This window comes from Pipistrellus hanaki (genome assembly GCF_964339955.1).
Source record: "Pipistrellus hanaki genome assembly, chromosome: 2".
NCBI classification, from domain to species: domain Eukaryota; kingdom Metazoa; phylum Chordata; class Mammalia; order Chiroptera; family Vespertilionidae; genus Pipistrellus; species Pipistrellus hanaki.
Genome location: NC_140504.1, coordinates 40,009,551 through 40,023,228, shown reverse-complemented (window position 1 = coordinate 40,023,228; position 13,678 = coordinate 40,009,551). Strand labels below are relative to the sequence as shown.

At 39.5% G+C, this 13,678-nt stretch overlaps 1 protein-coding gene across 4 annotated transcripts in view; it reads right to left on the bottom strand.

Moving 5' to 3' along the window:
- MAP3K13 (mitogen-activated protein kinase kinase kinase 13) overlaps nt 1–13,678 on the bottom strand; it is a 141,068-nt gene that overhangs the window by 65,445 nt on the left and 61,945 nt on the right. The window lies entirely within an intron of this gene.

Here is a 13,678-nt window from a genome sequence, read left to right as displayed (position 1 = left end):
ATATTCCCATTAGCTATTTATACTTTGTTTGGTTTCATCCCTTCATTTAAAATTGAGGTCTGCTGAATAGAACACTTCACTACTTCAGAGTTCTAGCACCATCCACAATGAGAACTGTCTAATGTGGGCACCACTGTCCCAAAGGCCTTGTAGAAAAGCTACTCCGTCCATGACTGTCAGAGTATATTGGCATATACTTAGCCCCCAGAGAAAATGATTCTGATTCCACGTAATCTGCAAGGGATAGAAAGGATGATTGCACACGTGTAAGAAGGAGTTAGTGCTGCAACTCAACAACCTTTCCTGCTGCACGCTGGGTGCTGTACAGTGCTTCTTAGAAGCCGCACTGAATATGAAGGTGTAAAGGTGGTATCCTCTTTATCTTTTGATATACCTTACATATTTGATAATTTATTTTTAAAAAGTCCCCGCTGCTTAGAACACAAGTCTAATAGGGGAGACAGCCACAAACACAAATGAAGACAGGCCATGGTGCGCGCGTATAAAGGAGGTGCACAGATTAGTAAATAGATTATAACAATAACAATTGATGGAGCTTTCTGCTTTCGGGGAACAAGTCTGATCAGCTATCTTTACAAGGACATGAGGCCAGAAACCTGAAATTTAGAGAGAAAATGTCTTTCTTGCTGGTGCATCTGATCAGCCTGAGATAATTATTTTTACGCCTACAGCTGAAAAGGCAATAAGGGTAGCCCACTGGATCACAGGCTCAAAGCTGCTGCCTGGCCCTCTTTCTAAAGCTCTTGGTTATTTCTCAGAAGAGACAGCATGGCTTGTCAGCTCTCTCTCACACCAGTTCCAATGCCCCTGCCTCCCTGCCTCCCTCACCCCCGCCTCCAGTCTGTCCACATGCCTCAAATCCCTCTCAGATTCTCCCATCATAGCCAGTCAGTGTTCTGTCCTCTTCACTACCCGCGCCCTCCCCTCCCCCCTGCCCACACACACAGAGTGAGGGGTGACCCCACAGCTTCCAGCCATCGATTTCACAGGACAAAAGGTTACAGATTCCCTTTAAGTGCAGTCCTTCCAGAAGGAAGGCAGAAGCCGGGCGACCTTTCAAATTCCCCATGGCATATGGACAGGCTCTACCCCTGTCTCATCCACAGTGCCACTGCCGGTCTGGGACCAGACAGGAATATTAAAAAGCCTCTGGCTCCAGTCCATTCCACGGCCCTCATGTCTGGCAGAAAAATGTGTTTTTGTGTCTGTTTTGGTCATATGACTTCTTAGATATAAGAATCAAACTGATGCAGGGGAGGGTGGGAGTGGGGGGCGGTAAGTGATCAACCAAAAGACTTGTATGCATGCAGATAAGCATAACTCACGGACACAGACACCAGGGGGGCGAGGGCATGTGCTGGGGGGTGGGCCAGGGAGAGGTCAGTGGGGGAAAAGGAGACATATGTAATACTTTCAACAATAAGGAATTTAAATAAATTAAAAAAAAAAAAAGAATCAGATTGATGAATTCTTCCTCCCCTCCCCCTCAGTAAAGGGAAGTAGAGGAAAAAAGCCTTTTGAAAGGAGGGTATTTCTCATGAAGCTTTAAGGAAATATTTGTACATATTAAAAGGAAAGATTTAAATTTAATTTTCTCCATCAAAATGAAAATAAGTTTATCTATAACACAACATAAATATTTGCTATGCTAACGCATGCTGCACACTAAAGCATTTACATACCGCATAATAGCATTTAATAGCACTCAATGTTTCTGACTTCAGTAATTTTGCAGCTTAATGATTTGGAAATAAGCTACCAGGAGTCAGGAGTCCCAGCTGTGCCACAAATCAGTTGTTTGGCCTTGGGCAAGTCACCTAGCCTCTCTGGGCCTCAATTTCCTCATCTGAAAACTGAAGGAACTGGACTAATGTCTCTAAAATCCCTTTTAATGATTAAAAAAAAATTTCAAATATAAGGAATCAGACCAATCTAACAAAGGGAAAGGATCTCTCAAAACTGATGAGCTCTCCCACTGCTGGAAATGCCCAGTCTATCAGAGAAATGATAAGATTCCTGCTTTGGTAAAGATGATTGAACCAAAAGCCTTCTCCCCTGTCTTTCAATTGTAAGGTTCTCTCATTCTACAGATTAGTTCTAGAGACCACAAAGCAGGTAGAGAAAGAAATTAATTTAACAGGACAAGGGGGAGGGAGGGAAATGCCATCTTCTACATATAGCAAATGTTTGCTGTTACATCAACAGAGCAATCACAGGTATGGCAAGTCACTGTGTAGCCAATACGGACTGTTTGTCTTGGGCCACGTTGCTAGGTGGTGTAAATAACTGTGCAAACACAACACCCAGCAATGAAAAGGTCTACATGCCTTCAGTCACATATAGGGTTTCATCACATAAAGCCTTCTGATCGCCAGTCGGGAAGCAAGAGGAGGGAAGACTAGCACCATCGGCTCTCCTTGGTTGGGGGGCATACAGACACTTCCTGTGGTGGTGTGCCCCCCCGGCCTGTGCTCCTAGGGGTGTATCAGCAGAGAGTGCAAAGAATAATGGTACCACTGTGTTATCTTACATTTACATATTGGGTTTCCAAAATAATTCCACATATTTAAATCGCATTGGAGCCTCATAATAGCCACGTGAGATTGGCTGAGCAGGTATTATTGACCCTTCCCTGAGGAAAATTGGGGTTTACTGTGGCTGAGTAACATTCCCTTTAACTGATCAAATCCTTATTATATCACTTCGAACTCTTTTAATGCTTTTGTCACAAGAGGTTTGTCTGACAGGTTGTATCTGTCCACTTATGATTTCAGTATATTTGCATATATTCAGGAAATGTAAGAGGTATGTGATATAGTTATAGACTTTCAGAAAATACCCTTTAAAAAGAAAATCAATAATAGAAATCTTGAATTATATAACGGCATTTTGAAAAGCTGGATTAGAAAGTGATGCTGAATTAGATATGCCTGCTGCATCTGAGAAATAATAAACAACAGAATCTAAAAATCTATGACAAACCAAACCCAATTTAAGTGGCAATCCAGCAATGTGATTCTGGAAGTATGTAATGGTAAATCTCAGTATACTGGAAAGACAAAGTCAGTATACTAGGAAGAGGACAAAGTACTTGAATCAAGTGATAAACATATCAAGAAATAAAGACCTTTCTATAGAATTTACATGGAAAGAACTAAATTTAGATTGATCAAGAATTAAGCAGAGGAACTAAGTGCTAAATACAGACATCTTCAAATAAAGGCAGATTTTGGTATAAAGTAAGTATGCAAAAGCTGTAAGCCTTAGAAGAAAAAAAGCCAATAACTGTTAAAGCATCAGTTATGCTTATACTTTTTTAAAAATATATATTTTATTTATTTTTTTACAGAGAGGAAGGAGAGGGATAGAGAGTCAGAAACATCAATGAGAGAGAAACACTGATCAGCTGTCTCCTGCTCACCCCCTACCGGGGATGTGTCTGCAACCAAGGTACATGCCCTTGACCAGAATCGAACCTGGGACCTTTCAGCCGACGTTCTATCCACTGAGCCAAACCGGTTTCGGCATGCTTATACTTTTTATATACTTTAGCTCAATGAATCATCATACTTTCAGGGAGATCAATATTATCATCATTTTGTAGATGAGACAACTGAGGGTCAGAGAGGCTAAAACACTTGTCCAAGCCATAGTAGATGGCTTGCCAGGTCCATCTGATTCCACACTGGGTCCTTTTATTTAGCAAGTTACCTCTTCTTAGAAAAAGGATATCTAAATTTGCAGTTACATTTAGTTGTTGGAAACATGAGAAATTAAAAAAAAAAAAAAACACCTTTCATCTTTCCTAATAATTGCTATGCTGAAAATTCCATGAGATGTTGTAATGTAACTCACTCATCCTAGTGACATGAGCTTTAGCATTAGAGTTGAGTATGAATCCTAGAACCCCTACATAAGCAGCATATGATCTGGGGTAAGCCCATGAACTCTCTTAGGCCATAATCCAATATGTTAGTCTTTCATTATGAAATATAATTATTGGATGTTATGCAAGTATCCAAGGGATAGAAAGATACACAAGACATGGGTCTCCATCCTCAGAGTGTAAGACCAGTAGCATCAGCGTAACCTAGGAGTGAATTAGATGTTGACAGAATTACCCCAGACTAACTGAATCAGACTCTGGTTTTTAACAAAATTCTCAAGTGCACATAAGAAGTCTATGCACTTTAGAAGTCTGAGGAGCTCTTCTATCAATCAAGCAATCTCCAACATTACTACACATCAGCATCACCTTGTCAGCTTGTTAAAATTCTGGGCCCCACCCCCAGAATTCCTGTGGAGTGGCCTGAGAATCTGCATTTCTAAAAATCTCCTGGGAACACTGATGTTCTGGGTCTGGGAACCACACTTTGAGAACCACTGAATAAGCTGATCTGTGGGTAAGTCTCTCACAGGATTAATGTTTTTAAACAGCTAATGCATCTTTTTTCTTAGTAGAAGGGAGAAAAAGAAAAAGAAAAAAGAATCAATTTTTAGCTCATCCATAGAAATCCTCACTGAAAAGGGCCAGCTTTTGTGGAGGTGGGTTAGCTAGCCAGAATGGTTAGACCTAAGTCATGGCTGGTGGAGAGAGGCCAATATGGATGGGTCAACTGAGAAATAAAAATATAGTAAAAAAAATTGTGTCCCCCCCCCTTGTTATTTAGGAACACTCTATAAAATACCATTAAAGTATCTGAAATAAATTATTATTGGGTAGTTTTTCATAAACATGTTATATTTTATGAATTACATACCCAAAAAAATAACAATGTTAAGAATCTGCTTGGTAAAAATGTCTAAGAAACATTTTTTTCTTTTTCAGTTTTCTGTGGTAAGATACAGCAATGAAAGAATAGGTCTCAAAACAAGGCCTCCAAACTTAGTTTCCTGGTTTTCGGCAAATCCTTGGCTGCGACCACCCAGGAATAAGCTGGAGGAGATTTCTCTTAGAAGATGGAAGCCTCGAGACTAAATGTCCCTGCCCTGAACCTTCAAGTCCAGTGCACAGTCAATTCCAAGGCCCAACTATCCTCCGGAGTAAAGACATTTCTGAGTACAAGTCACATGCATTTCAGGCAATCCACAGTTACAGTTCGTACTGATCATGAGTTTGGCAAACGATTTTCATGATAAAAAGGCATTATTTTCTTTTTTACCTGAATAGGTACTCCTTTGGAGTCACTTCCCACCCCCCTTTTCCTTATCCTACAGGCCCTTTGGCTCTGCATTAATAATGAGGCTCTCTTGGTCATTTCTCTTTAATTTTTCAGACTTGGTCCAAAGCTTTTAGAATCTGGTTAGCTAAGCTGTTCTTTGTTTTTAAAACAACTCTATATGGCTTTTCAAATAGTTAGCAGGAAAAAGTGATAGGCTATGTATAAAACCATTTGTGGCAAAGGCAGTGTGACTCTTACAAAAGCCAGTATCAAAGGTATAAATTTCAGTTAAAGGAAATCCTTATCAATGTAGATAACCTGTGATCAAAGGCGAGCAGGTGCTGTTTCACTGTGTTATGGCAAGAGCCCTGATTGGAGACAAGATCATTACACAAAACATAAAGGATCATGTGATTGCTTTTCTTTCTCAAAAAAATCTACACAGGTCTTCAGGTCTCTGAGAACATGAAAGGAAGAGATTAGGGCCTCACTTTAATAATTGACACAAGCAGCCGAAACCGGTTTGGCTTAGTGGATAGAGCGTCAGACTGCGAACTGAAAGGTCCCAGGTTCGATTCCAGTGAAGGGCATGCACCTGGGTTGCGGGCGCATCCCCAGTAGGGGGTGTGCAAAAGGCAGCTAGTCGATGATTCTCTCTCATCGATGTTTCTAACTCTCTATCTTTCCCTCTTCCTCTTTGTAAAAAATCAATAAAATATATTTTTTTAAAAGAATTTAAAAAAATAATTGACACAAGCAGAATAAAGCAAATGGCCAGAAATAGGGGAACAGGGAGAGGGGAGTGGGGTGGGGTGGGGGGGCGGCTAAGGAAAGGGGAGGGAGAACCTAGCAAAGCAGTACAATTTCCTTTCAAATTGGCTTTTGACCCTAGCAGCTGTAATATCAGGTGGGTATTTCCCAGGAGTTTCTATGCTTAGCAAAGATTTTTAATTAGTCTGTAATTTAGATCTAGAAGTAGTGACTGGAAATATACAAAGGTATGTTGTATCTGTTTGTTCTTGGTGTATTTGAATTTATTATATGAGAGGAAATCATTGGTGAGTAATGAGTAAAATGTTTAGTCTCAGTTTCATCAAAATATTATTTTCCCTGAAAAAAGCAATCGTGGCTTTGTATTTTGGTGCACTTGATCTCACAAGTCTCAATTATCCACGCCTGCAGACAGCCTAATGCGTCCCATTGAAGGCAGGCCTGCTCGCTACTAGAAATGCAGGCTCAGTGCCTCCGGGGTAATAAGAAGCCTCAGTGGGCTTATTTTGCAAATGGAGCTTTCTTTTGTAATAGCAACTGTGACAGCCCTCCTTAGGACTCTAACAGAGTCTCTTTCAGTCTGGGTCCCAGATCCACTTTCTTTGGATGAAGGTGGAAACTGCTGTCCTGGCTGCCACCTGCCTGAACCTGTGACCCCATTGGCTTAGTCACAGTCTCCCTGAGCTCTGCCTCGCTTTTATCCATCACCTTTCTCTAGGGCTTTGTCTTTGGCTATTTCCTAAGCCCTTTACCCTTAGAATCTAGAATTCCACTAACATACCCTCCTAGTACTGTTCAATTCTACTCTTATCCTCAGCCCAGGAATTCAGGTACAAATAAGCACATGGAAAACAGTTACCATCTGCCAGTTTTTCCTTAAAATTTTTACACAATTAAAATTGCACAATTACTACACATTCTCTTAGGATTGCCCTGTAATATATATTGCTTTTTGCAAGATGTTTTCATCACATTGCCACACATATAAATATCGGAACCACCTATGAACTTATTGTAGATGCTAGGACTCCTGTTAGCCTTCTCTGCTTGACTCTTTATACCAATGAAAAAGGACATAAGGAAAATTCTAGACTGATTAACACAAAAATGAAAAATAAGTTTTCTGTTTTGCAATATTTTTAACTTATCATTTTTCTTTGACAAAATCTGCAAACTCAAAACACCAATTCATCAACCAACTTGTTATTTGGAGAATTCTGGGGGGGAAAATATTTTTTTTAAAAGCTAGTAACACTCATGCGAAATAACAAAATCTTAATTTTTCAAAGACTGGATACACATTATGGATTTAACGGGTCTTCATTTTCTTATTTACTGCAGTCTTTCCTCTTTCATCACACTCCAGCCTGAATTAGAGAATGGTAGGGGGAAGTGAGAGATGGAGAGAAAGAGCCAATGTGATGAATTTTGTTTTTTAGTAGCACTAATAAAAGTCAGGTCAAGGAAAAGTCTACAACAGATAGCCAAACGGAGGTTATTAGATAGATTATCTGTTGCCACGTCCCGTGGTAGTCCAGACTCCCAAATCACTCATCGAATGAAAGCTCTCTTGACTACAAAGAACAACGGCCAGGACAGATGACATTTATAATGGGCATGCCTAAGATCTCATCAGGACTATTTCCTGCTGATGAGGAAGTCCCTAGGCACTTCGGAAAGTGCTTTAAGCTTTTTATGTCTCACCCCGATATCTCCTGACCCTTCTGACACTTTCTCCGCCTTTTCAACTACAGCAGCACCGTGAGGGTTGAACTTCCACAAGGATACTATGAAAAAAGTGGAGTAAAATAGCTTTTAATCATGTTGTCTTAGAAATTGTCACTTGCCTATTTACTTTGGTAATAACCAGATTTTGAGAATTAGAAAGGACATTGGAGATCATGAAAAAAACAATATCTTTATCTCATATATTAAAACAGAAGCAGTGCCGAAACCGGTTTGGCTCAGTGGATAGAGCATCGGCCTGCAGACTGAGGGATCCCGGGTTTGATTCTGGTCAAGGGCATGTACCTTGGTTGCGGGCACAACCCCAGTAGGGGGTGTGCAGGAGGCAGCTGGTCAATGTTTCTCTCTCATCTGATGTTTCTAACTCTCTATCCCTCTCTCTTCCTCTCTGTTAAAAAAAAAAAATCCATAAAATATATTAAAACAAAACAAAACACCCCCCCCCCCAAGCTGAGGAAAGAGAATTGTCTTGCCAAGGGTGCCCTGAGACTACTCCATGGGCCCTTATAGCTTAGTCCAGATCTTTCCTCATTGCACCATTGTGCTTACAGAAAGTAAACAGACAACGTGCTGAATTTATCCATTATTAATATAAGTCATCTTCTCGATAAAGAATAAAGGCAGGTAAATGGTTGTATAATAGAGCTTCATTACTTAAAACTTTATTTTACAATTTACCCTCTGTTAAAAGTGCCACATGTGAATCTCCTGCTGAAGTGTAAAAAGCAAAATAAATTTAAGTGTCTTCTATATTGTCTACTCTGGTGGTTCTCTGCCCAATTCATGTGGGAACTAGACACATGCCCTCATTGACTATCACTCACGATGCAGTGATTCTCAGTGGTGACATTATGAGGGACACCTCCACACACACACACATCCACAAACATACTGAGAAGGATCCGCTAAGAGGGCAGCAAGCAGAGTTTCAAAAAGTCTCCCAAACATCAACCTTGCCCTGGCCTCCACCAATGGGAAATGCACTAATCCCCACAAATGGTGTCACACAATAAACCAAAGTTTCAGAGTGTCTAACCTGGCAGGCTTGGGGTATAAAGTGGTGAACAAAAAGTCAATGCTAACCTTGAGTTTCGGTACTTAGAAGACACTCTATGTCCAAAATGCCTGACTTTGTCAACCACCAGCCCCAGAGTTAGATGGTTCCTTAATTTCTTTACTATACAAAGACTATACAATGAAAAAGTCCCTTTTTTACTTCACTGCATCTCCAGCACTCTTGATTCCCTCCCACTTTTATTTTTCTCCTTAACATTTATCACCGTCTAAACATAATTTATTTATTGTTTGTTTGTCTTTGCCAATAAAATAAGCTTAAGAGGGCAAGAATTTTTGTCTGTTTTTCCCCCCCTCCACTGCTGTGTGCCCAGTACCTAGAACACATAGTAAGTTCTCAATAAATATGTGTTGATTAAGTGAATGCCAACACTTCTACACCTGCAAATTCTATTTGATCTATCCTCTTTTGCATCATGGTCTCCACACCAGTTCCTTTAGTCATTCTTGCATGCCTAGTATATGGGCCTTCCATCCTCCTAGAATTTTTCCTGCCAGCTGCACCTAGGCAGAGTATAGCCAGCCGGGGATCCATGATGAAATATCACATGATATACTTCTTTTACCCCCACTCTCTTAAGTTCCACTATACCTACTGTGTCAACCCTTATCCCTATATTATCCCCACAATCAAAATTATCTTACTCTTTGTTCAGTCAGAGCACTTCTAGAGAAAATCTAAGATTCATGCTAATGACTGGACCAGTAACAATTTTTGGTTAGGACTCAATAATTCTCAAAATCCACGATAAACAGAAGGAATGGGATTAAAAATTAGAGAAGAATTTGAAAATGGGGTATAATGTGTACTACCTGGTATCTTTGGCTGAGTCAGATCCTTTCTGAACCTACTTTCTTATCTGTGAAATGAGGGTAATAGTACCTACTACATATTCATGAGTTATATTTTAAATGAAATGATGTATGTGAAAGCTCTTAGCAGTTTTATAGGCATGTAGAAGGTGCTTAATAAATGTAAGCACCTTGTCTACTCTGGTGGTTCTCCATCAGAGAACCATCAATTTAACATATTTTACTAACCTCCAGTGATGCCCTCACTCTTTAAAAATGACTAATTCCTACTGAGCAAGAAAATCCATGCTTTCTGGTATGAACCTTCTTAATTTTCTTCTCTTCTCTCATTCCCATATCAGAATTCCATGTATTCAGCCATCCTCTCTCCTCTTCTTTTTTAAGACTAGCCCTTTGTCCATGCCAATAGTTTTCAACCATGGCTGCATATCAGAATTACCTGGGGAGCTTTTTAAAAAATGCAGGTGGCCCTGACTGGTTTGGCTCAGTGGATAGAGCGTCGGCCTGCGGACTGAAGGGTCCCAGGTTCCATTCCAATCAAGGGCATGTACCTTGGTTGCTGGCACATCCCCAGTGGGGGGTGTGCAGGAGGCAGCTGATCGATGTTCCCCTCTCATCAATGTTTCTAACTCTCTATCCCTCTCCCTTCCTCTCTGTAAAAATTAATAAAATATATATTTATTTTTTAAATGCAGGTGTCTGGGTCCATCACAGACCAATTGACATGAATCTCTGGAGGTGGGAGCATGGCATCAGTATTTTTTTTAAGTTCCCTGGTAGGGTAACAAGACAATTCAATAGGGGTTAGGGGTCAAGGTGGAGGAAGAACAGTTTTTTTAAAAACAATTATTGCTGGAAATGGATGGATATCCTCCTTCAAAAGAATGAAATTGAATCCATGCATAAAAGTGAACTCATGGATTATAGACTAAAATGTAAAAGATAAAACTCATAGAAAAAAAACCATAGGAGTAAATCTTCATAACTTTGGGCTAGTCAAAGCCTTCTTAGATACGACATCAAAAACACATGCAACAACAACAAAAAATAGATAAATTAAAATTTCTGAGCTACAAACATATCAAGAAAGTAAAAAAGACAACTTACAGAATAAAATAAGGTATTTTCAAGCTATATATTTGATTTAAAAATTTGTACCTAGAATATATAAAGAATGCTTAAACTTAATAATAATAAGATTAATAACCTAATTTTGTAAATGGGTAAAAGACCTGAATCAATATTTCTCCAAAGAAGAAATACAGATGGCCAATAAGCACATTTCCTGAAAATGTATAGTTATCAGATGACCCAGCAATCAAGAGAAAGAAAAATGTATTTTCACATAAAAATTTGTTCATAAATTTAGAGCAGCACTATTCATAACAGGCAAAAAGTGGAAACAAGTCAAATGTCCATCAATTGATTGGATAAATAAAAAATGTGGTATATTTGTAAATGAATATTATTCAGTAATAGAAAGGAATGAAGCACTGATATATTCTATAATGTGGATGAACTTTTAAAACCACATACTAAGCAAAAGAAGCCAGTTATAAAAAAAACATATGTGTAATTTTATTTACATGAAATGATTAGAGTATTAGAATAGGTGAGTCTATGTATAGAGAAAGCAGATTAGTGGTTGCCTAGGGCTGGGATGCTGAGGGGAAATGAGGAGTGACTGCTAATGTGTATGGGGTTTCTGTCTGCAATGATGAGAATGTTGGAGAGAGAGGGAGAGGGAGAGGGAGAAGGAGAGGGAGAGGGAGAGGGAGAGGGAGAGGGAGAGTGAGAGGGAGAGGGAGAGGGAGAGGGAGAGGGAGAGGGAGAGGGAGAGGGAGAGAGGGGAGAAGAGAGGGGAGAAAAGGGGAGAGGGGAGAAAGGAGAGGGGAGAGAGCAAGTGAGCATCCGTCTCCCAGGTAAAGTCTGTTTGCAGAGACCAGTTTCTGAACCACAACACTATAACACTACATCTCTTGTGGTAACTTACCTTCTAGAGTCCTTATGGGGAAAGGTGGCATCTTCTAAATCTTTCCTCAATATCCTTAAGGAATAACACCCAACAAAGAGCAAAAATGTGATATCTTAATTTTTTTTTTTTTTAAGTAAAAGAGTGTTCTTGGGAGAATGCTGTTGATTTTAATTAAAATTGCTAGAGTCAGGCTGTCACCTGGCAGATTGGTCATGTTGGCTATCTCGATTCATTCAACCCCCCAAGTAATTAATTCGGCTGCAGCGTGTAGAGGGAGAGTAGGTAGACAGTGTAAACCCAACTGACCGGTTCTGCCATCCAGAGATTGGTTGTTTCGTCATATACAGTGGATGTGGCCTCCGGCCCTTAGGAACCATTCTTTTGACAGTTCCCCATGACATGGCTCTGGCTTGACTGACTTTGTTTACAAAATAAATTAATTCCTACTTCTGGAGCAGCTTCAATTTTTAAACAGAAAGCCATCTATTGACACTCACTGGTACACAGGATTTTATTGTTTGATATTAAACAATTAAGAGTTATTGTTTTTTCCCCTACAAGTACACTATACATGAAAATAAATATAAACTAAAATACAGACACTAGGAGTGGAAGAGAGGGAGATTCTATAGCTGTTCTTGACCTTAAAGAAATAGTTTTACTTTACTAAATCTATAGTGCAGACTACATTTCTTACACAAAATAAAACTCTCTCTTGGCAAAATATATATATAAAAAAACAGAGTCTGATCAACATTTCTTAAGAGGAGATTGATTATTAAACAAATTATTTTTAAATTCTAAGAATTCAGTCTTTTCATCTGGCAGTGAGTTAATATATTTCAATAATTTAAACTAACTTTAAAATTGCTTCTTTCAACAAAGTCTCTGGAGGTACACATAAAAAACTGAAATAAATCTAGATGTTTACAAATATAGGAAACAATATCATTTGTTTTACCCAGCCCATTAAAAAAAAATAGCAAAATAGGAAACCATACTTGTCTGAATATAGGACAAAGATCTGGTTCAGAATCAGGCAGAAGTTCTCCCTCATATAACGCTAGTGAGTTTAATTGCACCCAGAAAAACACAGTGAGTGAGGGCACTGCCAAGATGTGAAGCAAAAGAGAATTCTATACCCTCAGGTGATTTTGAAATGAAATGAGCTTACAGTTGGAAGATTCCCCCATAAGAAAATTCCAAAGATATCATCAGAGCCATAATTTAGAAGCCTTGTTTCACGAGAAAAGATTAGAATATGAAATTCTCAAAACTAAGTATTGCTCATTCAAGGTAAACATGACGAGGTTGGATGATAAGACATTTTGCTTCCTCTCTCACTAGAAGAGACAGTGAGGTCCCTGCCACAGGCTAGAACATAAATTGCTCTAAGTGAGGCATTTTGGAAAAGGCTATTAGATTAATCGCGTTGAGGAGCTGCCCAAAGGCAGAACATGTCACAATGTCACCTCTCTCTTCTTTACTATCGCAATTTTCACCAGAATAAGCCAGAGCCTTGGAAAACAAACTCAATCACCAACACTAACTTCCTGCTAACACACTCCAAGCAAACTATCAAACCAACTTAACACACTGAACAACACATCAGAACTTTTCCATGTTTCCCAAACACCATGGAGCAAACCATTTTTAGTATCTTGGGGGGAAAAATAGTCACGTGCATTTCTACACGATATAATTATGGAACGTATTGAGAAACCATTTCTTGGTTTTCAAGAAAGGATAGTACAAAATCAGAATTGAAGGGTAATAGCCCTTTTGCCTCTGGTGCAGGCTTTAGGTATTTGAACATATAAATAAAAGGTACAGGGGGACACGAAGAGCTACCAATATGTATACATACACCACTCCAGATCCCATAATAAAAGCTTTGAGGGGGGTGAAAAATGGTTGGACAAGTATTTCTCTTCCCCAAATTGCAATCCCAAGATATGTCAGTTGCCGCACAATTATGAAACAAAGGCAAGGTGAAGGGTGAGAAACAACAGAGAGGACAGCAGGAAGGCAGACCAGTGCTCAGTGGGCTCCATCCTGCTCTTTCTAGCCGGCCGGGCTGTTCCCAGCACCTTTCTGGTATGGGCTCCGGGCTTTC